The 23,570-nt window shown below is 48.6% G+C and overlaps 1 protein-coding gene across 4 annotated transcripts in view; it reads right to left on the reverse strand.

The window, feature by feature from the left end:
* LOC139544115 (LHFPL tetraspan subfamily member 2a protein-like) overlaps positions 1 to 23,570 on the reverse strand; it is a 91,526-nt gene that overhangs the window by 35,304 nt on the left and 32,652 nt on the right. For 3 of the 4 annotated variants that reach the window (XM_071350885.1, XM_071350886.1, XM_071350884.1), the window contains one exon: positions 11,499 to 11,578. The exons of the other annotated variant lie outside the window; for it this stretch is intronic. The gene's annotated coding sequence lies outside the window, so the exon portion shown is untranslated. The remainder of the gene's footprint in view (positions 1 to 11,498; positions 11,579 to 23,570) is intronic. 4 annotated transcript variants of the gene reach the window in all.

Genomic DNA, 23,570 nt, shown 5'->3' on the forward strand with positions numbered 1-23,570 from the left:
ATTCACATTAAGCATCTCCAATCCAAAATTACATCTAGAATCGGCTTCCTATTTCGCAACAAAGCATCCTTCACTCATGCTGCCAAACATACCCTCGTAAAACTGACTATCCTACCGATCCTCGACTTCGGCGATATGTCATTTACAAAATAGCCTCCAACACTCTACTCAACAAATTGGATGCAGTCTATCACAGTGCCATTCATTTTGTCACCAAAGCCCCATATACTACCCACCACTGCGACCTCTATGCTCTCGTTGGCTGGCCCTCACTTCATATTCGTCGCCAAACACACTGGCTCCAGGTCATCTACAAGTCTTTGCTAGGTAAAGCCCCGCCTTATGTCAGCTCACTGGTCACCATAGCAGCACCCACCCGTAGCACGCGCTCCAGCAGGTACAGTGGGGAGAACAAGTATTTGATACACTGCCGATTTTGCAGGTTTTCCTACTTACAAAGCATGTAGAGGTCTGTAATATTTATCATAGGTACACTTCAACTGTGAGACACGGAATCTAAAACAAAAATCCAGAAAATCACATTGTATGATTTTTAAGTAATTAATTTGCATTTTATTGCATGACATAAGTATTTGATACATCAGAAAAGCAGAACTTAATATTTGGTACAGAAACCTTTGTTTGCAATTACAGAGATCATACGTTTCCTGGAGTTCTTGACCAGGTTTGCACACACTGCAGCAGGGATTTTGTCCCACTCCTCCATACAGACCTTCTCCAGATCCTTCAGGTTTCGGGGCTGTCGCTGGGCAATACGGACTTTCAGCGCCCTCCAAAGATTTTCTATTGGGTTCAGGTCTGGAGACTGGCTAGGCCACTCCAGAACCTTGAGATGCTTCTTACGGAGCCACTCCTTAGTTTCCCTGGCTGTGTGTTTCGGGTCGTTGTCATGCTGGAAGACCCAGCCACGACCCATCTTCAATGCTCTTACTGAGGGAAGGAGGTTGTTGGCCAAGATCTCGCAATACATGGCCCCATCCATCCTCCCCTCAATACGGTGCAGTCGTCCTGTCCCCTTTGCAGAAAAGCATCCCCAAAGAATGATGTTTCCACCTCCATGCTTCACGGTTGGGATCGTGTTCTTGGGGTTGTACTCATCCTTCTTCTTCCTCCAAACACGTCGAGTGGAGTTTAGACCAAAAAGCTCAATTTTTGTCTCATCAGACCACATGACCTTCTCCCATTCTTCCTCTGGATCATCCAGATGGTCATTGGCAAACTTCAGACGGGCCTGGACATGCCCTGGCTTGAGCAGCGGGACCTTGCGTGCGCTGCAGGATTTTAATCCATGACGGCGTAGTGTGTTACTAATGGTTTTCTTTGAGACTGTGGTCCCAGCTCTCTTCAGGTCATTGACCAGTTCCTGCCGTGTAGTTCTGGGCTGATCCCTCACCTTCCTCATGATCATTGATGCCCCACGAGGTGAGATCTTGCATGGAGCCCCAGACCGAGGATGATTGACCGTCATCTTGAACTTCTTCCATTTTCTAATAATTGCGCCAACAGTTGTTGCCTTCTCACCAAGCTGCTTGCCTATTGTCCTGTAGCCCATCCCAGCCTTGTGCAGGTCTACAATTTTATCCCTGATGTCCTTACACAGCTCTCTGGTCTTGGCCATTGTGGAGAGGTTGGAGTCTGTTTGATTGAGTGTGTGGACAGGTGTCTTTTATACAGGTAACGAGTTCAAACAGGTGCAGTTAATACAGGTAATGAGTGGAGAACAGGAGGGCTTCTTAAAGAAAAACTAACAGGTCTGTGAGAGCCGGAATTCTTACTGGTTGGAAGGTGATCAAATACTTATGTCTTGCAATAAAATGCAAATTAATTACTTAAAAATCATACAATGTGATTTTCTGGATTTTTGTTTTAGATTCCGTCTCTCATAGTTGAAGTGTACCTATGATAAAAATTACAGACCTCTACATGCTTTGTAAGTAGGAAAACCTGCAAAATCGGCAGTGTATCAAATACTTGTTCTCCCCACTGTATATCTCACTGGTCACCCCCAAAGCCAATTCCTCGTTTGGCCGCCTTTCCTTCCAGTTCTCTGATGCCAGTGACTGGAACGAACTGCAAAAATCACTGAATCTGGAGACTCATATCTCCCTCACTAGCTTTAAGCACCAGATGTCAGAGCAGCTCACAGATCACTGCACCTGTACATAGCCCATCTGTAAATAGCCCATCCAACTCCCTCATCCCCATACTGTATTTATTTATTTTTCTTGCTCCTTTGCATCCCAGTATCCCAGCCTATTTATTGCCTTACCTCCCTTATCTTACCTCATTTGCACACACTGTATGTAGACTTTTTCTACTGTATTATTGACTGTATGTTTGTTTATTCCATGTGTAACTCTGTGTTGTTGTATGTGTCGAACTGCTTTGATTTATCTTGGCCAGGTCACAATTGTAAATGAGAACTTGTTCTCAACTAGCCTACCTGGTTAAATAAAGGTGAAATATATATATATTTTTAAATGTCCTCTACATTGTGACCTCTAATACTGCACATGAGGATCAACTTCTACCCAGTTCTCTAATACTGCACATGAGGATCAACTTCTACCCAGTCCTCTAATACTGCACATGAGGATCAACTTCTACCCAGTTCTCTAATACTGCACATGAGGATCAACTTCTACCCAGTTCTCTAATACTGCACATGAGGATCAACTTCTACCCAGTCCTCTAATACTGCACATGAGGATCAACTTCTACCCAGTTCTCTAATACTGCACATGAGGATCAACTTCTACCCAGTCCTCTAATACGGCACATGAGGATCAACTTCTACCCAGTCCTCTAATACTGCACATGAGGATCAACTTCTACCCAGTTCTCTAATACTGCACATGAGGATCAACTTCTACCCAGTCCTCTAATACGGCACATGAGGATCAACTTCTACCCAGTTCTCTAATACTGCACATGAGGATCAACTTCTACCCAGTTCTCTAATACTGCACATGAGGATCAACTTCTACCCAGTTCTCTAATACTGCACATGAGGATCAACTTCTACCCAGTTCTCTAATACTGCACATGAGGATCAACTTCTACCCAGTTCTCTAATACTGCACATGAGGATCAACTTCTACCCAGTCCTCTAATACGGCACATGAGGATCAACTTCTACCCAGTTCTCTAATACTGCACATGAGGATCAACTTCTACCCAGTTCTCTAATACTGCACATGAGGATCAACTTCTACCCAGTTCTCTAATACGGCACATGAGGATCAACTTCTACCCAGTCCTCTAATACGGCACATGAGGATCAACTTCTACCCAGTCCTCTAATACTGCACATGAGGATCAACTTCTACCCAGTCCTCTAATACGGCACATGAGGATCAACTTCTACCCAGTTCTCTAATACTGCACATGAGGATCAACTTCTACCCAGTTCTCTAATACGGCACATGAGGATCAACTTCTACCCAGTTCTCTAATACTGCACATGAGGATCAACTTCTACCCAGTTCTCTAATACGGCACATGAGGATCAACTTCTACCCAGTTCTCTAATACTGCACATGAGGATCAACTTCTACCCAGTCCTCTAATACTGCACATGAGGATCAACTTCTACCCAGTTCTCTAATACTGCACATGAGGATCAACTTCTACCCAGTCCTCTAATACTGCACATAAGGGTCTGTAGTGACGCCTCAAGCATTGCGGTGCCTTAGACCGCTGCGCCACTCTACCTGCGCCACGCTGCGCCACTGAGGCCCTCTACCTACTCCTCTCCTACTATACACATGAGTGATCCACCAGTGAGAGGTACTCATATAAACAACTACCTCTGTGAAAGATGCCAAGGTACATAAAAACATGTACGTGCACACACACACACACACCAAATACATAAATACTGTTTCTGTGGTGCTCCTGGGGTGAACCACTGAAGAATTCACATTGATGTCATCGCAAAAAATCGTCCAGATAATAACTAAGACTAAAAAGATAACAACCTTTTGAACCTGAGTGATAACATTCCTCCCCTATAGAAACCTACAGGCTGTATCTCTGATCCTGTACGCAGAGAGACAGGAAGTCAGCACCAAAACAGGCTCCAGATAACAGGAAGTGAACCCCTGACACCCTCTGAAACCTCCCTATCCTCTTCTCTCCTCTGTCCTGCCCAGGCCAGTGACAGTCAACGGTGATTATTGTGCTTATTGTTTCAGAGGTTTTCCCCTTTATAGAAGACCTACCCAGGTGGTCCAGCCATGCAGGCCAGAGCAGTATCACTTACACCATGGTTTTCCCTCCATATTGGAAAAACATTCCCCCCCCCCCAATCCTGCCAGTTCCACTTAATAAATAGACTGGACTGATCCTTCATGTCAGGGGGGGGGTGGGGGGAGACAATGAAAACAGCCCATGAACTTATATACTCCCCAACGGCTGGAGTACATTAGGCTACAATATGTTTTGGCCAGTGATGTAGTGGTAAAAAATAGGTGGGTAAACGCTGATCGCCATTCACAGTGAATAAAGTAAAGTTTCCTATACTTTCAATGCATTTTTCGGCATAGGTGTGTAAATGCTTGAGCAAAATAAAAAAAAGGGGCGTAAACTGTTTACCCTGATCTACACTAGTTTTGGCCTGAGTACTGGGGTTATGAGCCCCTAGCATATGTAACGCTTACATGGTGAGTAAGCTTACCTGAGACCTGAAGACCCCCAAACTAATGCCTCCTCAGGTTTAGCTCAGAGGCTAACACAGTCTTGTGGCAGACAACTTGGTTTCAAAATCCAGTGGGTCATATCAGCTGACACCTGCTTACAGTAGGACAATAGGACCTTGGGGACAAGACTGTCATTGCACCAGGTCAAGACAGGTGCCAGGAACCCAATACAATACCAACATAGACAGGAAACTATGACTCTCTTTGTTTGAGAGGACAAGGTTAGCTACACGGTCAGGTATTATTATGCAACAGGTATTATTATTTCTCCTAATCTGATTTGTTCTAAATACAATGGAAAAGCAGCATGTGGCAGGTTAGGCAAGATATGTATGTTAAGTTTTAGAATGAATGTCACACATTTTCCTGAGAGGAATCTCTCCTACTATTTCCTGAGTACTTTATTATTTTGCACTTTGGGTTTCGTCCCGCTTTTATATATATAGTGCTTTAATAAACTCAATAGTTCTAAACCTGGGACTGCCTCTTGCATACTCCTCTCTACACTTGTGACACAATGACCGACCCTAGAGAACAGGAAGCAGCAGGACATTCCGACCTCTCCGCTATAGGAGTGAAGCTCCACCACGACTCGTGCCTGGAGCACCTCGGGTTAGCCAAGGACGAGGTGCTCGGGACCGTACGCCAGCTGCAGGCTACACCATCAGCTTCCCAGCTCCCCGCGGTCGTTCCAGCCACCCCACCACCATCTACATCACCCGGTCAGATCAGAAACATTCACCTGCCCCTTCTGGAGCGGTTAGACGGGACCCCAGCTCACTGTAGGGGGTTTCTCCTGCAGTGTGACCTCCACCTTGCCCGTCATGCCGGGACGGCCTCCGAGAGGGACAAGGTGGCCTTGGTGATCTCGGTGCTGACAGGCTGGGCTCTGGAGTGGGCGCACGCCATCTGGGAGAGGGAAGGTCCAGAAGTGCAGTCCTATGAGCGCTTCACCCAACTCTTCCGTGCCGTTTTCGACTAACCTACAGAGGGCCGAGAGGGAGGATAGCATCTCCTCCGTCTACGCCAGGGGTCCAGGACAGCGTCTGAGTACGCTCTGGATTTCCAGACGGTGGCTGTGTCCACAGGCTGGAACAACCAGGCCCTGTTTTCCGGAATGGACTACAGGCGGACGTCCAGACCTCACGCTGGACCAGCTCATCGCCATGGCTATCCGCCTGGATAATTTCCTGCGTGCCTATCGTCTCCCATTCGGGTCTCTCCCAGAAACCTCCAGCGAGACTGAGCTCATGGAGGTGGGCACGACGCACCTTCCCCAAGAGGAACGTCAACACCGCCGTCAAAAGGGTCTCTGCTCCTATTGCGGGGAGTCAGACTACCCCTGGGACACCTGTCCCAGAAGGAGAATCAGATGAGGAAGTGACAGGCTGAGGAGCGCTCCTGCACCTTCACAGGTAGGCGTGGACATGCCTTGCTCCTCTCTATCCACCCAGCCCGTCCTCCTTCCTGTCACCTTCCCGGACTATCCTGGACCCCCACTGAGACCTGCCCTAGTGGACTCAGGTTATGCAGGCAATTTCCTAGACAGGTCAGTGGCCTTATCATTACACATTTCTCTAGTCCCTTTACAACCCCCTATCCCAGTCCATGGCCTAGACAACCGTCCCTTAGGAACAGGACTGGTGTGCCAGACCTCGATTCCCATTTCGGCTCACATTTGCTCACAACCACCATGAATGCATCACTTTCCTCATCTTAGACTCTCCTGCAAACCCCGTAGTTTTAGGCTTCCCCTGGTTACAGTTGCATAACCCCAGTACACCGTGGACAGAGAGGAGGTTGTTGGGTTGGTCACAGGAGTGTCAGGGTAAGTGTCTCTCTGTCTATCTGTGCCACCTCCGTGGAAAGTCTGGACCAGGCCACTCACATCCCTATCCCGGAGGAATACCGGGACCTACAGGTGGCTTTTTCGAAGACTCATGCACCGTGCCTTCCCCCTCATCGCCCATGGGATTGCACTATCGACCTACTGCCTGATCTACCCTCCCGGGGGCACATCTACCCTCTCTCGCATGCAGAGACCGAAGCCATGGAGGTCTACGTTCAGGAGGCACTGGCCCAAGGATTCCTCCGTCCGTCCGTCCACCTCTCTGGCCTCCTCCAGATAATTTTTTTGTGAAGAAGAAGGACGCAGGTGTCCGCCCCTGTATGGATTACCGGACACTGATTAAGGCAAATGTTAAATTCAGTTATCCCCTGCCTCTCATACCCACTGTGATCGAACAGATGCACGGTGCTCAGTAGTTTACCAAATTGGATTTACACAGTGCCTACAACCTGGTGTGCATCAGAGAGGGGGATGAATGGAAGACCGCACCAGCACCGGGCACTATGGATACAGGATAATGCCCTATGGCTTGACAAAAGCACCCTATGGGTTTCAATCCTTTATTAACGAGGTGTTTAGAGACATGTTGGGTCGCTGTGTAGTGGTGTACATATACGACATCTTGATGTACTCCACTACACGCGAGCAACATGTCTCTCATGTCAGGTCCATTTTGGAGAGGCTGATAGGGCATCACCTGTACGCCAAGGCGGAGAAGTGCCTTTTCTTCCAGCAGGCAGTCTCCTTCCTGGGCTATCGGATATCCACGGCGGGAGTGGAGATGGAAGAGCAGAGGGTCAGTGCAGTACGGTCGTGGCCTGTTCCATCCAACATAAAGGTGGTACAGTGCTTCCTAGGTTTTGCCAACTATTTCAGGCGCATCATTAGGGGTTTCAGCACAGTGGGGTTTCTCACCTCCCTCCTGGGGAGGCCAACAAAGTCTTTCGTGCACTCAAGGAACGTTTTACGCTTGTTCTGGCTCATCCTGACCCGTCTCTGCCCTTCATCGTGGAGGTGGACGCCTCCGAGGTTGGAGTAGGGCCTGTTCTCTCCCAACGCACTGGATTGCCGCCTAAACTCCATTCATGCGCCTTCTACTCACGAAGCTGTCTCCCAAGGAGCGGGACGTGGGGGATCGTGAGTTGCTGGCCGTCAAGAAGGCGCTAAAAACATGGCAGCACAATTCCTTGTTTGATCGGACCACCGGAACCTAGAGTAGATTCGAGCAGCGAAGAGACTGAACCTGCGTCAGGCCAGTTGGGCCCTATTCTTCGCCAGGTTTGACTTTACCCTCTCCTACCGGACGGGATCTAAGAACGTCAAGGTCGATACGTTGTCCCGGGTGCATGACACAGAGGATTGGAGGGAGAAAGTGAAAACCCATTATTCCCCTGTCCTGCATTGTTGCTCCTGTCGTGTGGAATGTGGACGCGGACATCTGTCGAGCCCTGCGACAGGAGCCCTCACCTGCCCACTGTCCCGAGGGGCGTACCTACGTTCCCTCTGATGTGCGGGACTGTCTCCTCGCCTGGGCACACACAGCACCTGTGTTGGGGCAGCCGGGTATAGCCCGTACTATCGACTGTCTCTCCGCTAAGTACTGGTGGGCCACCTTGGCCTGGGACATCTGGGTCTCCTCCTGCTCCACCTGCGCACAGAGCAATACACTGAGACACCTCCCCTATGGCAAACTCCACCCACTGCCGGTTCCACAATGACCCTGGTCCCATCTCTCCATGGACTTTGTCACAGACCTTCCCCCCCTCGGATGGTCACACCACCATCCTGGTCGTTGTGGACCAGTTTTCCAAAGCCTGTCGTTTGATTCTTCTGCCTGGTCTCCCTACGGCCATGCAGACCGCAGAGGCGGTGAGTATAAGAGAACTGATATGGCAGGCGAAAACCTGAGGAAAATCCATCCAGGAAGTGTCATTCTTGTGTTTTTCCATTGAAAGCCTATCCACCATATAAATGGATGGGACCTAGGTTGCAGTTCCTATGGCTTCCACTAGATGTCAACAGTCTTTAGACATTGTTTCAGGCTTTTATTCTGAAAAATTTGTAAGAATGACAACATTATCTGAGTGGTCGGTCGAATGAACCTGAGCTTTTTGCGCGCACGACCGGGAGCGCGTCCTCCGTTCTTTTTCCTTTGTATTGAATACGCTATTGTCTGGTTGAAATATTATTGATTATAAAGACAATAGACAACATGAGAATTAATAAAAAACATCGTTTGACATGTTTCGACGAACTTTACCTGTACTATTTGGATCTATTCGTCTGCCTGCTGTGACTGCCTTTGAGCCATTGGATTACTGAACAAAACACGCCAACAAAACTGAGTGTTTTGGATATAAAGAGGGACTTTATCGAACAAAACAAACATTTATTGTGTAACATAGAGTGTTGTGAGTGCAACCTTATGAAGATCATCAAAGGTAAGTGATACATTTTATTGCTATTTCTGACTTTCGTGACTAATCTACTTGTCTGGAAAATGTTTGTATGCTTTTGTAAGCGGGGCGCTGTCCTCAGATAATCGCATGGTATGCTTTTGCCGTAAAGCCTTTTTGAAATCTGACACAACGGCTGGATTAACAAGAAGTTAATCTTTAAGCCGATGTATAACACTTGTATATTTTATGAATGTTTATTTTGAGTATTTCTGTATTTTGAATTTGGCGCTCTGCAATTTCACCGGATGTTGGCCAGGTGCTACCCTAGAGAGATTTTTAACAGTTTGGCTGTTCCTCACCCAGTTTTATTCCTCCTACACAGCTGTTTCTGTTTCAGTTAATGATTGTGTTTCAACCTACATATTGAATTGATGATCATTAGCACCTGTTTGGTATAATTGTTTAATCATCCACCTGAATATATGCCAACAAAATCCCTGACTTTGTGCAAGTGTACCTAGAAGAATTGATGCTGTTAAGAAGGCAAAGGGTGGACACACAAAATATGGATTTTATTTAGATTTTTCTTCTGTTCACTCACTTTAGTTAATTGATAAATATAATCTAACATGTCTATTTTTGAAAGCATTCTTACTTTACAGCATTTTTTCACACCTGCCTAAACCTTTTGCACAGTACTATATATATATATATATATATATACAGTGGGGAGAACAAGTATTTGATACACTGCCGATTTTGCAGGTTTTCCTACTTACAAAGCATGTAGAGGTCTGTAATTTTTATCATAGGTACACTTCAACTGTGAGAGAAGGAATCTAAAACAAAAATCCAGAAAATCACATTGTATGATTTTTAAGTAATTAATTTGCATTTTATTGCATGACATAAGTATTTGATACATCAGAAAAGCAGAACTGAATATTTGGTACAGAAACCTTTGTTTGCAATTACAGAGATCATACGTTTCCTGTAGTTCTTGACCAGGTTTGCACACACTGCAGCAGGGATTTTGGCCCACTCCTCCATACAGACCTTCTCCAGATCCTTCAGGTTTCGGGGCTGTCGCCGGGCAATACGGACTTTCGGCTCCCTCCAAAGATTTTCTATTGGGTTCAGGTCTGGAGACTGGCTAGGCCACTCCAGGACCTTGAGATGCTTCTTACGGAGCCACTCCTTAGTTGCCCTGGCTGTGTGTTTCGGGTCGTTGTCATGCTGGAAGACCGAGCCACGACCCATCTTCAATGCTCTTACTGAGGGAAGGAGGTTGTTGGTCAAGATCTCGCGATACATGGCCCCATCCATCCTCCCCTCAATACGGTGCAGTCGTCCTGTCCCCTTTGCAGAAAAGCATCCCCAAAGAATGATGTTTCCACCTCCATGCTTCACGGTTGGGATGGTGTTCTTGGGGTTGTACTCATCCTTCTATTCCTCCAAACACGGCGAGTGGAGTTTAGAGCAAAAAGCTCTATTTTTGTCTCATCAGACCACATGACCTTCTCCCATTCCTCCTCTGGATCATCCAGATGGTCATTGGCAAACTTCAGACGGGCCTGGACATGCGCTGGCTTGAGCAGGGGGACCTTGCGTGCGCTGCAGGATTTTAATCCATGACGGCGTAGTGTGTTACTAATGGTTTTCTTTGAGACTGTGGTCCCAGCTCTCTTCAGGTCATTGACCAGGTCCTGCCGTGTAGTTCTGGGCTGATCCCTCACATTCCTCATGATCATTGATGCCCCACGAGGTGAGATCTTGCATGGAGCCCCAGACCGAGGGTGATTGACCGTCATCTTGAACTTCTTCCATTTTCTAATAATTGTGCCAACAGTTGTTGCCTTCTCACCAAGCTGCTTGGCTATTGTCCTGTAGCCCATCCCAGCCTTGTACAGGTCTACAATTTATCCCTGATGTCCTTACACAGCTCTCTGGTCTTGGCCATTGTGGAGAGGTTGGAGTCTGTTTGATTGAGTGTGTGGACAGGTGTCTTTTATACAGGTAATGAGTTCAAACAGGTGCAGTTAATACAGGTAATGAGTGGAGAACAGGAGGGCTTCTTAAAGAAAAACTAACAGGTCTGTGAGAGCCGGAATTCTTACTGGTTGGTAGGTGATCAAATACTTATGTCATGCAATAAAATGCAAATTAATTACTTAAAAATCATACAATGTGATTTTCTGGATTTTTGTTTTAGATTCCGTCTCTCACAGTTGAAGTGTACCTATGATAAAAATGACAGACCTCTACATGCTTTGTAAGTAGGAAAACCTGCAAAATCGGCAGTGTATCAAATACTTGTTCTCCCCACTGTATATATATATATAGTGCTTTAATAAACTCAGTAGTTCTAAACCTGCAACTACCTCCTGCCTACTCCTCTCTACACTTGTAACAATGAAGTTCTCCATGAGGTCAATACATCTATTTTGGAATCGGAATCAGATTCAGAATTCTTTCACATCTACTGTTCTGCATATTTTTGACCATGCTGTTTATACTGAATGTACTAACCTTTTGTGTGGATTCTTGAAGAAGAGTCCGAGACAAACGGTCCCCTTCAGGCCTGGTTACACACGTCTTCTATTCAGGATCTGTAGAGGGAACAGAGATTATGCATAATAGAGAATAACACACAAACACATACATGCACACATACACACCAAGTGAACAACCTGCTTAAATCATAAAACCACAGCATCTCCAGAGAGACCACTGGTTAACCAGCCAGGAGCTCTGTCAGTTTTGGCTCTCAGACAAAATGTTATGGTATTTTCCACCCAACCTGAGGAGTCTGAGCAGAAGGTTTAAGAGGGAGCCATGTCACCTGGAGAGATAGGGAAACTGTTCAACAGCGTGTACTGTCTAATAAAATCTACATCTGCACTACGCATCATGTATCCAAGATGGCGTAGCAGTCGGACGTCTGTTTTTGTTTTGTCCCGTCCATTCCCGTGTATATATAGCATATATTTCGTACATATCTTTAATCTCAATTTCCATCTACGGACTGAGCATACTCTCCTGCAACCCGCCTCACCCAATATGGTACGGATCTGCTATTTTTTATACTTTAGAACCGGATCCCTCATCAGAAGCTAGCCAGCTAACTAGCCACTGCTAGAGGTCATCATCGTTAACTCGGACATCAGCCAGCCTCAGCCCAGGCAATTCCTGCCAGTCTGAGCAGCACGATATCAACCCAGAGCATATCGGACTGCTTTTTCTCTACCACATCTCCGGATACCTACTGCAAGCTCTGAACCTTTACACCGGATCTAGCTAGATGCTATCCGAGTGGCTACTCCTGGCTAACGTCTCAGTCCCGAAGCAAGCACCAGTTAGCCTGGAGCTAGCCTCGAGCTAGGCCCATCTCCCGGCTAACCGAAGAGGTCAATCAGCCAATTCCCTAATGTCAATATGCCTTGTCTATTGCTGTTTTGGTTAGTGACTGTAGAGCCTCCAGCCCTGCCCAATATGCCTTAAATAGCCCTTTTGTTCCACCCCCCACACATGCGGTGACCTCACCTGGCTTAATTGGTGCCTCTCGAGTCAAAATCTCTCTCATCGTCACTCAATGCCTAGGTTTACCTCCACTGTACTCACATCCTACCATACCCTTGTTTGTATATTATGCCTTGAATCTATTCTTCCGCGCCCAGAAATCTGCTCCTCTGTTCCAAACGCACTAGACGACCAGTTCTTAGCCTTAGCCTTTAGCCGTTACTCTAGTGATGTAAAGGTTAACCCAGGCCCTGCAGCCCCCTGCACCACTCCCATTCCCCAGGCGCTCTCATTTGTTGACTTCTGTAACCGTAAAAGCCTTGGTTTCATGCATGTTAACATTAGAAGTCTCCTCCCTACATTTGTTTTATTCACTGCTTTAGCACACTCCGCCAACCCGGATGTCCTAGCCGTGTCTGAATCCTGGCTTAGGAAGGCCACCAAAAATCCTGCAATTTCCATCCCTAACTATAACATTTTCCGACAAGATAGAACTGCCAAAGGAGGCAGAGTTGCAATCTACTGCAGAGATAGCCTGCAGAGTTCTGTAATACTATCCAGGTCTGTTCCCAAATAATTCAAGCTTCTACTTTTAAAAATGCACCTTTCCAGAAACAAGTCTCTCAACGTTGCCGCTTGTTATAGACCCCATTCAGCCCCCAGCTGTGCCTTGGACACCATATGTGAATTGATTGCCCCCATCTATCTCCAGAGTTTGTACTGTTAGGTGACCTAAACTGGGACATGCTTAACACCCCGGCCATCCTACAATCTAAGCTTGATGCCCTCAATCTCACATAAATTATCAAGGAATTTACCAGGTACAACCCCAAATCCGTAACCATGGGCACGCTCTTAGATTTCATCCTGAACAACCTGCCCTCCAAATACACCTCTGTTGTCTTCAACCAGAATCTCAGCGATCACTGCCTCATTGCCTGCGTGCGTAATGGGTCAGCGGTCTGAAGACCACCCCTCATCACTGTCAAACGCTCCGTAAAACACTTCAGCGAGCAGGCCTTTCTAATCGACCTGGTCCAGGTATCCTGGAAGGATATTGACCTCATCCCGTCAGTAGAGGATGCCTGGTTGCTCTTTAAAAGTGCTTCCCTCACCATCTTAAATAAGCATGCCCCATTCAAAAAATGTAGAACTAAGAACAGATATAGCCCTCGGTTCACCCCAGACTTAACTGCCCTTGACCAGCACAAAAACATCCTGTGGCGTTCTGCATTAGCATCGAACGAATAGCCCCCGCGATATGCAACTTTTCAGGGAAGTCAGGAACCAATATACTCAGTCAGTTAGGAAAGCTAAGGTTAGCTTTTTCAAACAGAAATTTGCATCCTGTAGCACTATTTCCAAAAGGTTTAGGGACACTAAAGTCCATGGAGAATAAGAGCACCTCCTCCCAGCTGCCCACTGCACTGAGACTAGGAAACACTATCACCACCGATAAATCTACAATAATCGCTAATTTCAATAAGCATTTTTCTATGGCTGGCCATGATTTCCACCTGGCTACCCCTACCCCGGTCAAGAGCTCAGCACCCCCTGCAGCAACTTGCCCAAGCCCCCCCCCCTCCCGCTTCTCCTTCACCCAAATCCAGACAGCTGATGTTCTGAAAGAGCGGCAAAATCTGGATCCCTACAAATCAGCTGGGCTAGACAATCTGGACCCTCTTTTTCTAAAATTATCCGCCAAAATTGTTGCTACCCCTATTACTAGCCTATTCAACCTCTCTTTTGTATCGTCTGAGATCCCCAAAGATTGGAAAGCTGCCGCGGTCATCCCCCTCTTCAAAGGGGGAGACACTCTAGACCCAAACTGTTATAGACCTATATCCATCCTGCCCTGCCTTTCAAAAATCTTCGAAAGCCAAGTTAACAAACAGATCACCGACCATTTCGAATCCCACCGTACTTTCTCCACTATGCAATCTGGTTTCCGAGCTGGTCATGGGTGCACCTCAGCCATGCTCAAGGTCCGAAACGATATCTTAACCGGCATCGATAAAAGACAGTACTGTGCAAACGTCTTCATCGACCTGGCCAAGGTCATTCGACTCTGTCAATCACCGCATTCTTATTAGCAGACTCAATAGCCTTGGCTTCTCAAATGACTGCCTCACCTGGTTCACCAACTACTTCTCAGATAGAGTTAAGTGTGTCAAATCGGAGGGCCTGTTGTCTGGACCTCTGGCCTGTTGTCTGGACCTCTGGCAGTCTCAGGTAGGAGACCTGAGCCAATTCCCCGTGCTTACCGTGGCGAGAGAGTGACCGGGCAGGCACCGTGTTATGCGGTGAAGCGCACAGTGTCCCCAGTGCGCACTCATAGCCCGGTGCGCTACATCGCAGCTCCTCACATCGGCCAGGCTAGAGTGGGCATCGAGCCAGGAGGGATGATGCCGGCTCAGCGCATCTGGCCTCCAGTGCGTCTCCTCGGCCCGGGTTATACTGCACCAGCCCTGTCCCCGGTTCGCCAGCACAGCCCAGTGCGGCCTGTTCCAACTCCCCGCACTTGCCGGGCTACAGGGGGTATCCAGCCAGGACGAGTTGTGCTAGCTCTGCGCTTGAGACCGCCAGTGCGCCTCCACGGCCCAGTGTATCCGGTGCCTCGGCTAAGGAAGAGGCCTCCTGCATGTCTCCCCAGCCTGGTGAGTCCTGTGCCTGTGCTAAGCCCTAACACTCCTGCATGTCTCCCCAGCCTGGTGAGTCCTGTGCCTGCTGCCAGAGCCAGGCCTCCTGTGTGTCTCTCCACTCCAGTGATGATCCATGGCAAGAAGCCTCCAGTGGTGATCCATGGCACGAAGCCTCCAGTGATGATCCATGCAGGAAGCCTCCAGTGATGATCCATTGCACGAAGCCTCCAGTGATGATCCATGGCACGAAGCCTCCAGTGATGATCCATGGCACGAAACCTCCAGTGATGATCCATGGCAAGAAGCCTCCAGTGATGATCCATGGCAAGAAGCCTCCAGTGATGATCCATAGCACGAAGCCTCCAGTGATGATCCATGGCAAGAAGCCTCCAGTGATGATCCATAGCACGAAGCCTCCAGTGATGATCCATGGCACGAAGCCTCCAGTGATGATCCATGGCACAAAGCCTCCAGTGATGATCCATGGCAAGAAGCCTCCAGTGATGATCCATGGCAAGAAGCCTCCAGTGATGATCCATGGCACGAAGCCTCCAGTGATGATCCATGGCACGAAGCCTCCAGTGATGATCCATGGCAAGAAGCCTCCAGTGATGATCCATGGCACGAAGCCTCCAGTGATGATCCATGGCAAGAAGCCTCCAGTTATGATCCATGGCACAAAGCCTCCAGTGATGATCCATGGCACGAAGCCTCCAGTGAGGATCCATGGCACGAAGCCTCCAGTGATGATCCATGGCACGAAGCCTCCAGTGATGATCCATGGCAAAAAGCCTCCAGTGATGATCCATGGCAAAAAGCCTCCAGTGATGATCCATGGCACGAAGCCTCCAGTGATGATCCATGGCACGAAGCCTCCAGTGATGATCCATGGCAAGAAGCCTCCAGTGATGATCCATGGCAAGAAGCCTCCAGTGATGATCCATGGCACGAAGCCTCCAGTGAGGATCCGTGGCACGAAACCTCCAGTGAGGAGTTATGGCACGAGGCCTCCAACGAAGGCCGTCAGTCCGGAGCCTCCAGCGACGCCCTCTAGTCTGGGGCCTCCAGCGACACCCTCTAGTCCGGAGCCTCCAGCGTCGCCCTCTATTCCGGAGCCTCCAGAGTCTCCCTCCTGTCCAGAGCTGCCAGAGTCTCCCTCCTGTCCGGAGCTGCCAGAGTCTCCCTCCTGTCCGGAGCTGCCAGAGTCTCCCTCCTGTCCGGAGCTGCCAGAGTCGCCCTCCTGTCCGGAGCTGCCAGAGTCGACCTCCTGTCCGGAGCTGCCAGAGTCACCCTCCTGTCCGGAGCTGACAGAGTCGCCCTCCTGTCCGGAGCTGCCAGAGTCGCCCTCCTGTCCGGTAACCGCTGCGAGGGTCCCCAGTCCGGGGTCGGCGGCGAGGGTCCCCGCTCTAGAGGCGCCACCTAAATGGGCCAAGCCAGAGGTGGAGCGGGGTCTACGTTCCGCACCAGAGCCGCCACCGCGGTGAAATGCACACCCAGACTCTCCCCTATAGGTTCAGGTTTTTGCGGCCGGAGTCCGCACCTTTGGGGGTTCCTTTTTTATGTCTCTATTTTGGTTTGGTCAGGGCGTGAGTTGGGGTGGGCATTCTATGTTTTGTTCTATGTTGTCCTTTTCTATGTGTTTGGCCGGGTGTGGTTCTCAATCAGAGGCAGCTGTCTATCCTTGTCTCTGATTGAGAACCATCCTTAGGTAGCCTGTTCCCACCTGTGTTTGTGGGTAGTTGTTTTCTGTTTTGTGTGTCTTCTTCACCTTACAGAACTGTTTTGTTTTTTCATTCTTGCTCTTTGTTATTTTGTTCAGTGTTCAGGTTATTTATTCTATTCAAATATGAACACTTACGACGCTGTAGCTTGGTCCTCTCCTTCCAACAGCCGTTACAGCCTTTCCTTCTAGTTCTCTGCTGCCAATGACTGGAACAAATTGCAAAAATCACTGAAACTGGAGTCTTATATCTCCTTATCTAAATTTAACCATCAGCCGTCAGAGCAGCTTACCGATCACTGTACCTGTACACAGCCAATCTGTAAATAGCACACCCAACTACCTCATCCCCATATTGTTATTTATTCTCTTGCTCTTTTGCACCCCAGTATCTCTACTTGCGCATCATCATCTGCACATCTTTCACTCCAGTGTTAATGCTAATGCTAAATTTTAATTATTTTTCCTCTATTGCCTATTTATTGCCTTACCTCCCTACTCTTCTACATTTGCACACACTGTACATATATTTTTCTATTGTGTTATTGACTGTACGTCTGTTTATATGTAACTCTGTGTTGTTGTTGTTGTCGCACTGCTTTGCTTTATCTTGGCAATGTCGCAGTTGTAAATGAGAACTTGTTATCAACTGGCCTACCTGGTTAAATAAAGGTGAATTAAAAATAAAAATGTCCTTATTTACCCTATTCAGCAGCAAGATTGTGTAATATAGGTTATGCTAGAAATATTAGCGTAGGGTTATGCACGGGAAGTTTGTGGACTGTGTGTGTTCTCAGCATTAGCTCTACTTGTCAGGACCCGGTGCGAGAAACAGTCACTAAATCGGCAGAACCCAGAAGATGAGGCAGACACAGCAGTACTAGAGATGGTGGTTTAATAAAAAATAGATATCTTCCAAAATACAAAGAAATCCACAAAGTGGTAAAAACAGCAAGGGAAAAACAAACCTTAAAAGACTAATCCAAAATACAAAAGAACAAAACCAGAGAACCTCTGGAAAATCCAACAAGAGAAAAATATATGTTCACAACAAGGCTTGGGCTGGGGCTGGGTGCTAACATACAAACACTGAGCAAGGAACTGAGGAACACACAGGGATTAAATACTAACAAGGGAACGACATACAGGTGCAAACAATAATTAGAGCAAGGGAAAACAAAAGGTACAAAAAAGGTGCAATGGGGACATCTAGTGACAAAAAACCAGAACAGTCCTGGCCAAAACCTGACAGAATCCCCCTCCTAGGAACGGCTCCTGACGTTCCTACCAGCCGTCTCAGGGTGGAGGGCCCTGAACTGACGAATGAGGTCAGGGTCCAGTATGTCCTTGGCAGGAACCCAGGAGCGCTCCTCGGGACCGTAGCCTTCCCAGTCCACCAGATACTGCCAGGACCGCTGCACCCGGCGGGAGTCCAGTATCCGGTGGACGGTATAAGCCGACTGGCCTCCGATGACACGGGGCGGAGGGGGAGGTCTGCCTGCCGGAATAAGGGGAGAAAAAACAACAGGTTTTAATAAAGAAATGTGAAATGTGGGATTGATTTTAAGGGATCTGGGTAAGTGCAGGCGAAAAGTAACGGGATTGACTCTCCTGGCAATCTTAAAGGGTCCGATGAATCTCTGGGACAGCTTGCGAGACTCCACCCGTAGCGGTAAGTTTTTTGTTGAGAGCCATACTCTCTGGCCGGGGTACAGGGTAGGACCGGGACGGCGACGTCTGTTGGCTTGTCGTTGGTACTGCTGTGAGGAACGCAGAAGATTAAGACGGGCCTTCTTCCACGTAAGCCGACAGCGTCTGATGAACCTCGAGGCTGAAGGCACTCTGACTTCTGCCTCCTGGTCCGGGAACAATAGAGGAGCATAGCCAAACTGACACTCGTGCGGGGATATACCAGTGGAGGAGGAGCACAAGGTGTTGTGCGCGTACTCGGCCCAAACAATGAAGGATGACCATGTGGATGGGTTGTTGGAAACCATACATCTGAGGGTGGTTTCCAGCTCCTGATTCATCCTCTCAGTTTGGCCGTTGGACTCCGGATGGTACCCTGAAGATAAACTGGCCGTGGCCCCTATGAGTTGGCAGAAGGCCTTCCAAAACCTTGAGGCGAACTGGGGACCTCTGTCGGAAACCATATCTTGCGGGATGCCAAAGACTCGGAACACATGGTTAATCACCAACTCAGCTGTTTCCTTGGCAGAAGGTAATTTGGTCAAGGGAACAAACCTGGCCGCCTTAGAAAACCTGTCGATGATGACTAGGATCGTAGTATTACCATGGGACGGAGGAAGGCCAGTAATAAAGTCCAGCGAGATATGGGACCAGGGTCGGTGGGGAATAGATAAGGGGTGAAGGAGTCCTTGAGGGCGGAGGTGAGAAGATTTGCCCTGGCAGCACACGGAACAGGCCTTTACGAAAGTGGCAACGTCTTCTTTTATGGTGGGCCACCAGAACTTACGCTGGATGAACTCCAAGGTGCGACCTACGCCCGGGTGACAGGTGAGGCGAGAGGAGTGCCCCCACAGAAGGACTTGGGACCTTGCTGCCTTGGGAACAAACAACCGATTAGCAGGACCTCCTCCAGGGCCCGGTTCGATGGCTTGAGCTTGTTTCACGGTATCCTCCACTTGCCACGAGATCGGAGCCACGATCTTAGCGGCAGGAAGAACAGTCATGTCAGTATCTTCTCGAATGGCAGGAGAGTAGACTCGTGACAAGGCATCCGGTTTGAGATTCTTCGACCCGGGTCTATAGGTGAGAATAAACTGGAATCGGCTGAAGAAAAGAGACCATCGAGCTTGTCTGGAGTTCAACCGCTTCGCCTGCTGGATATACTCCAGATTTTTGTGGTCCGTAAGCACTTGAAACGGTTGAGAAGCCCCCTCGAGCCAGTGTCTCCATTCCTTCAATGCCATCTTAACCGCTAGGAGTTCACGATCCCCCACATCGTAATTCCTCTCGGCCGGGGTAAGCCGGTGAGAGAAGAAGGCGCAAGGATGAAGCCTCTTGTCTTCACCCCTCTGAGACAGGACAGCTCCAACACCAACCTCTGATGCGTCTACCTCCACCACAAAAGGTTCATCCGCCGTCGGTAGTGTCAGGATGGGAGCAGAGAGGATGCGCTGCTTGAGTCCTTGGAAGGCCGTCTCAGCTTCTCTTCCCCACAGAAACCTTGTGTTGCCACCCTTGGTTAAAGCTGAGAGAGGGGCTGCCACCGAGCTGAAGTTCTTGATGAACTTGCGGTAGAAGTTAGTGAAGCCCAGGAAACGCTGAACTTCCTTAACGGACTTGGGGGTGGGCCAATCTGCTACCGCCCCTACCTTCTTGGGGTCCATCTGGACTCGACCGGGTTCCACTACAAATCCCAGGAACTGTACTCGAGAGGAATGGAATTCACACTTTTCCGGCTTAACGTACAAATGGCTGTCTAGGAGGCGTTTGAGCACTTGTCTGACATGCTTAGTGTGTTCTTGAAGGGAGCTCGAAAAGATGAGTATGTCATCCAAGTAAACAAACACGAAAATGTTAAGCATATCCCTAAGCACATCGTTTATGAGCGCTTGGAACACAGCCGGGGCGTTGGTCAGGCCGAAGGGCATCACCAAGTATTCGTAGTGACCAGTAGGCGTGTTGAAAGCGGTCTTCCACTCGTCACCGGGTTTGATCCGCACAAGATGGTATGCGTTCCGCAGGTCAAGCTTAGTGAAGACCACTGCTTCCTGGAGCAGCTCAAAGGCTGTGGCCATAAGGGGTAGCGGGTAGCGGTTACGGACGGTTATGGCATTAAGTCCCCGGTAGTCGATGCAAGGACGTAATCCCCCGTCTTTTTTGGCCACAAAGAAAAACCCTGCTCCCGCCGGCGAGGTGGATGGACGCATGAGGCCTGCTGCCAGAGCGTCCTTGATGTAGGTATCCATAGCAGCTCGTTCGGGAGGAGATAGGGAAAAGATCCGACCCCTGGGAGGGCAGGTGCCCGGAAACAGGTCGATGGGGCAATCGTAAGGTCTATGGGGTGGTAGTTTGGTGGCCCTCTGTTTGCTAAATACCGGTTTGAGGTCATGGTAACACTCGGGAACTCGGGACAGGTCGATGGATTCTAGAGACTCGGGAGGGGAACTCGGGGAACTTGGGAAGATACAAGTGGCTTGGCACGTAGGACCCCACTGCTTGATAGTGCCCACAGACCAGTCGATGTGAGGGTTATGGCTGTGAAGCCAGGGGTATCCAAGGACGAGAGGGAACTCGGAACACGAGGTCAGATGAAAGTTCATCACTTCCTGGTGTTGGGAAACTGAAAGACGCAAGGGGGTAGTGACACGAGTGACAAGTCCAGATCCCAAAGGGCTTCCATCCAACGTAGTAACCCTTATGGGGTCACTTAGAGGTTCAGAGGGAACGCCATTCTCCTTCGCCCAGACACCATCCATGAAGTTACCTGCGGCTCCAGAGTCTACCAAGGCTTGAAGGGGAAGCTCGTGGTTGTCCCAGGAAAGGGTAACTGGAATGAGCAGGCGGGAGTTGGATGGATGAGAGGAGGTTATGTTTCCCATTACCGTCCTCCCAGGCCTGCACGGGAGAGTGCGTTTTCCCTGGAGCCCGGGACACGTGGAGAGGAAATGGCCCGGTTTGCCGCAATATAGACAGCATCGCTCCCTCATCCGGCGGTCTCTCTCAGCCTGGGAGATGCGTCCAACCTGCATGGGTTCCGGTGGAGTCAGCGGGGATAAAGGTGGAGACTCGGAGCTGGGACCGATAGGAGCTAGGGTGAGAGATCTACGGTTGAGCTCTCTCTCTCTCAGACGCTGGTCTATGCGTGAAGCCAACTTGATCAGGGACTCGAGGTTGTCCGGTGGTTCCCGAGTGGCCAGTTCATCTTGGATGGTGTCGGAAAGACCCTTCAAAAAGCACACTGTGAGCGCCTCGTCATTCCAGCCACTCGCTGCTGCCACCGTGCGGAACTGGATGGCATAGTCCGTCACGCTGCGCCGACCTTGGCGGAGAGTCAGGAGCTGTTTGGCTGAGTCAGGACCGCTGGTAGGACCTTGAAACACTCGCTTGAATTCTTCAGCAAAGGTAGAGTAGCTGGCACAGCAGGGACTTTGGGCATCCCACACAGCAGTAGCCCAGGCTAGGGCTTTTTCCGACAGCAGGGTGATGATATATGCTATCTTGGACCGGTCGGTGGGAAATGACGAGGGTTGCAGCTCGAAGGAGAGAGAACATTGGGTGAAAAACCCCTTACAACCACTCGGATCACCTGAGAACCGTTGGGGAGGCGGCAGACGAGGTTCAGCCAGGGGGTTAACTGCCACGGGCACTTGAATCTGATGAACTGGAGCAGAAGCGGTTGCAGGAGAAAGTTGATCAGAAATCTGCTTTATGGAAGTCATCATCTCCGACAGAAGTTGAGAATGTCCAGCCATTAAGGCCTCTTGCTGAACCAGAGCAGCTTCGTGACATTGGACAGCATGGGAAAAAAGTCCTGGGTACTGGCTGCCTCTGGGTTCATTTTAATGGCTCAGTGTTTCTGTCAGGACCCGGTGCGAGAAACAGTCACTAAATCGGCAGAACCCAGAAGATGAGGCAGACACAGCAGTACTAGAGATGGTGGTTTAATAAAAAATAGATATCTTCCAAAATACAAAGAAATCCACAAAGTGGTAAAAACAGCAAGGGAAAAACAAACCTTAAAAGACTAATCCAAAATACAAAAGAACAAAACCAGAGAACCTCTGGAAAATCCAACAAGAGAAAAAATATATGTTCACAACAAGGCTTGGGCTGGGGCTGGGTGCTAACATACAAACACTGAGCAAGGAACTGAGGAACACACAGGGATTAAATACTAACAAGGGAACGACATACAGGTGCAAACAATAATTAGAGCAAGGGAAAACAAAAGGTACAAAAAAGGTGCAATGGGGACATCTAGTGACAAAAAACCAGAACAGTCCTGGCCAAAACCTGACACTACTGTTCGGGGGAGAAGGACTAGATTAGAAGGAGGAATCCTTGGGGTTGTTTCAAGGGTTGCTCTGCACTTTTAGGTTGTTCACACACCTTAGTTCCAGATGCACAGAGTAAAAAATCATTAAAAAATCCAGGGAGATGTATATCTTCACTAACACAGTGTTTCCGTCTTCTTTTTCAGGTTGGTGGTGAAACAGGGGGATGAATAGCTAGCTGCATTAATAGCTTCCTCCACTGTCTGAATGTGAAGACATTACCAATAAACTCTGTTAAGGGCTGGTTCAATAACCTCTGCCTAACATCTGACTTAAGAGATCACTTCTGTATTCGTTCATCAGGTATAGAATGGAAGATCACTTTACTTAATAGGCAGTTCAATGATCAATACCCTGCAATAAATGTCTTACTGGCTACAGTATATCATGATCTCAGCTTCCTGAGGAAAAGGAACAACTCACAAATACATGTTTTTCTAGAGTTCTTTTTTGTGATCCAGCTGCTCTGGTGATAACATCTGACCAACAACAGCTCTCAGCCAATCAGATCTCCTTTCCCTCTGGGTTATCAAAGTTACCAGAGGTTCTCACCAGCTATCAGGTGGATCACATGATATCACCTGCTGGGCGCTGGGCTTCTAGAACACCCTCTCACCACTTTCAGTTTGAAAATAAAGTGCAATGCACCCCTTAAACTCAGATTTACTGAAGCAAAGTAAGGTCAGTTTCCTAGACA

This window comes from Salvelinus alpinus, chromosome 18 (genome assembly GCF_045679555.1).
Source record: "Salvelinus alpinus chromosome 18, SLU_Salpinus.1, whole genome shotgun sequence".
Classification (NCBI taxonomy): domain Eukaryota; kingdom Metazoa; phylum Chordata; class Actinopteri; order Salmoniformes; family Salmonidae; genus Salvelinus; species Salvelinus alpinus.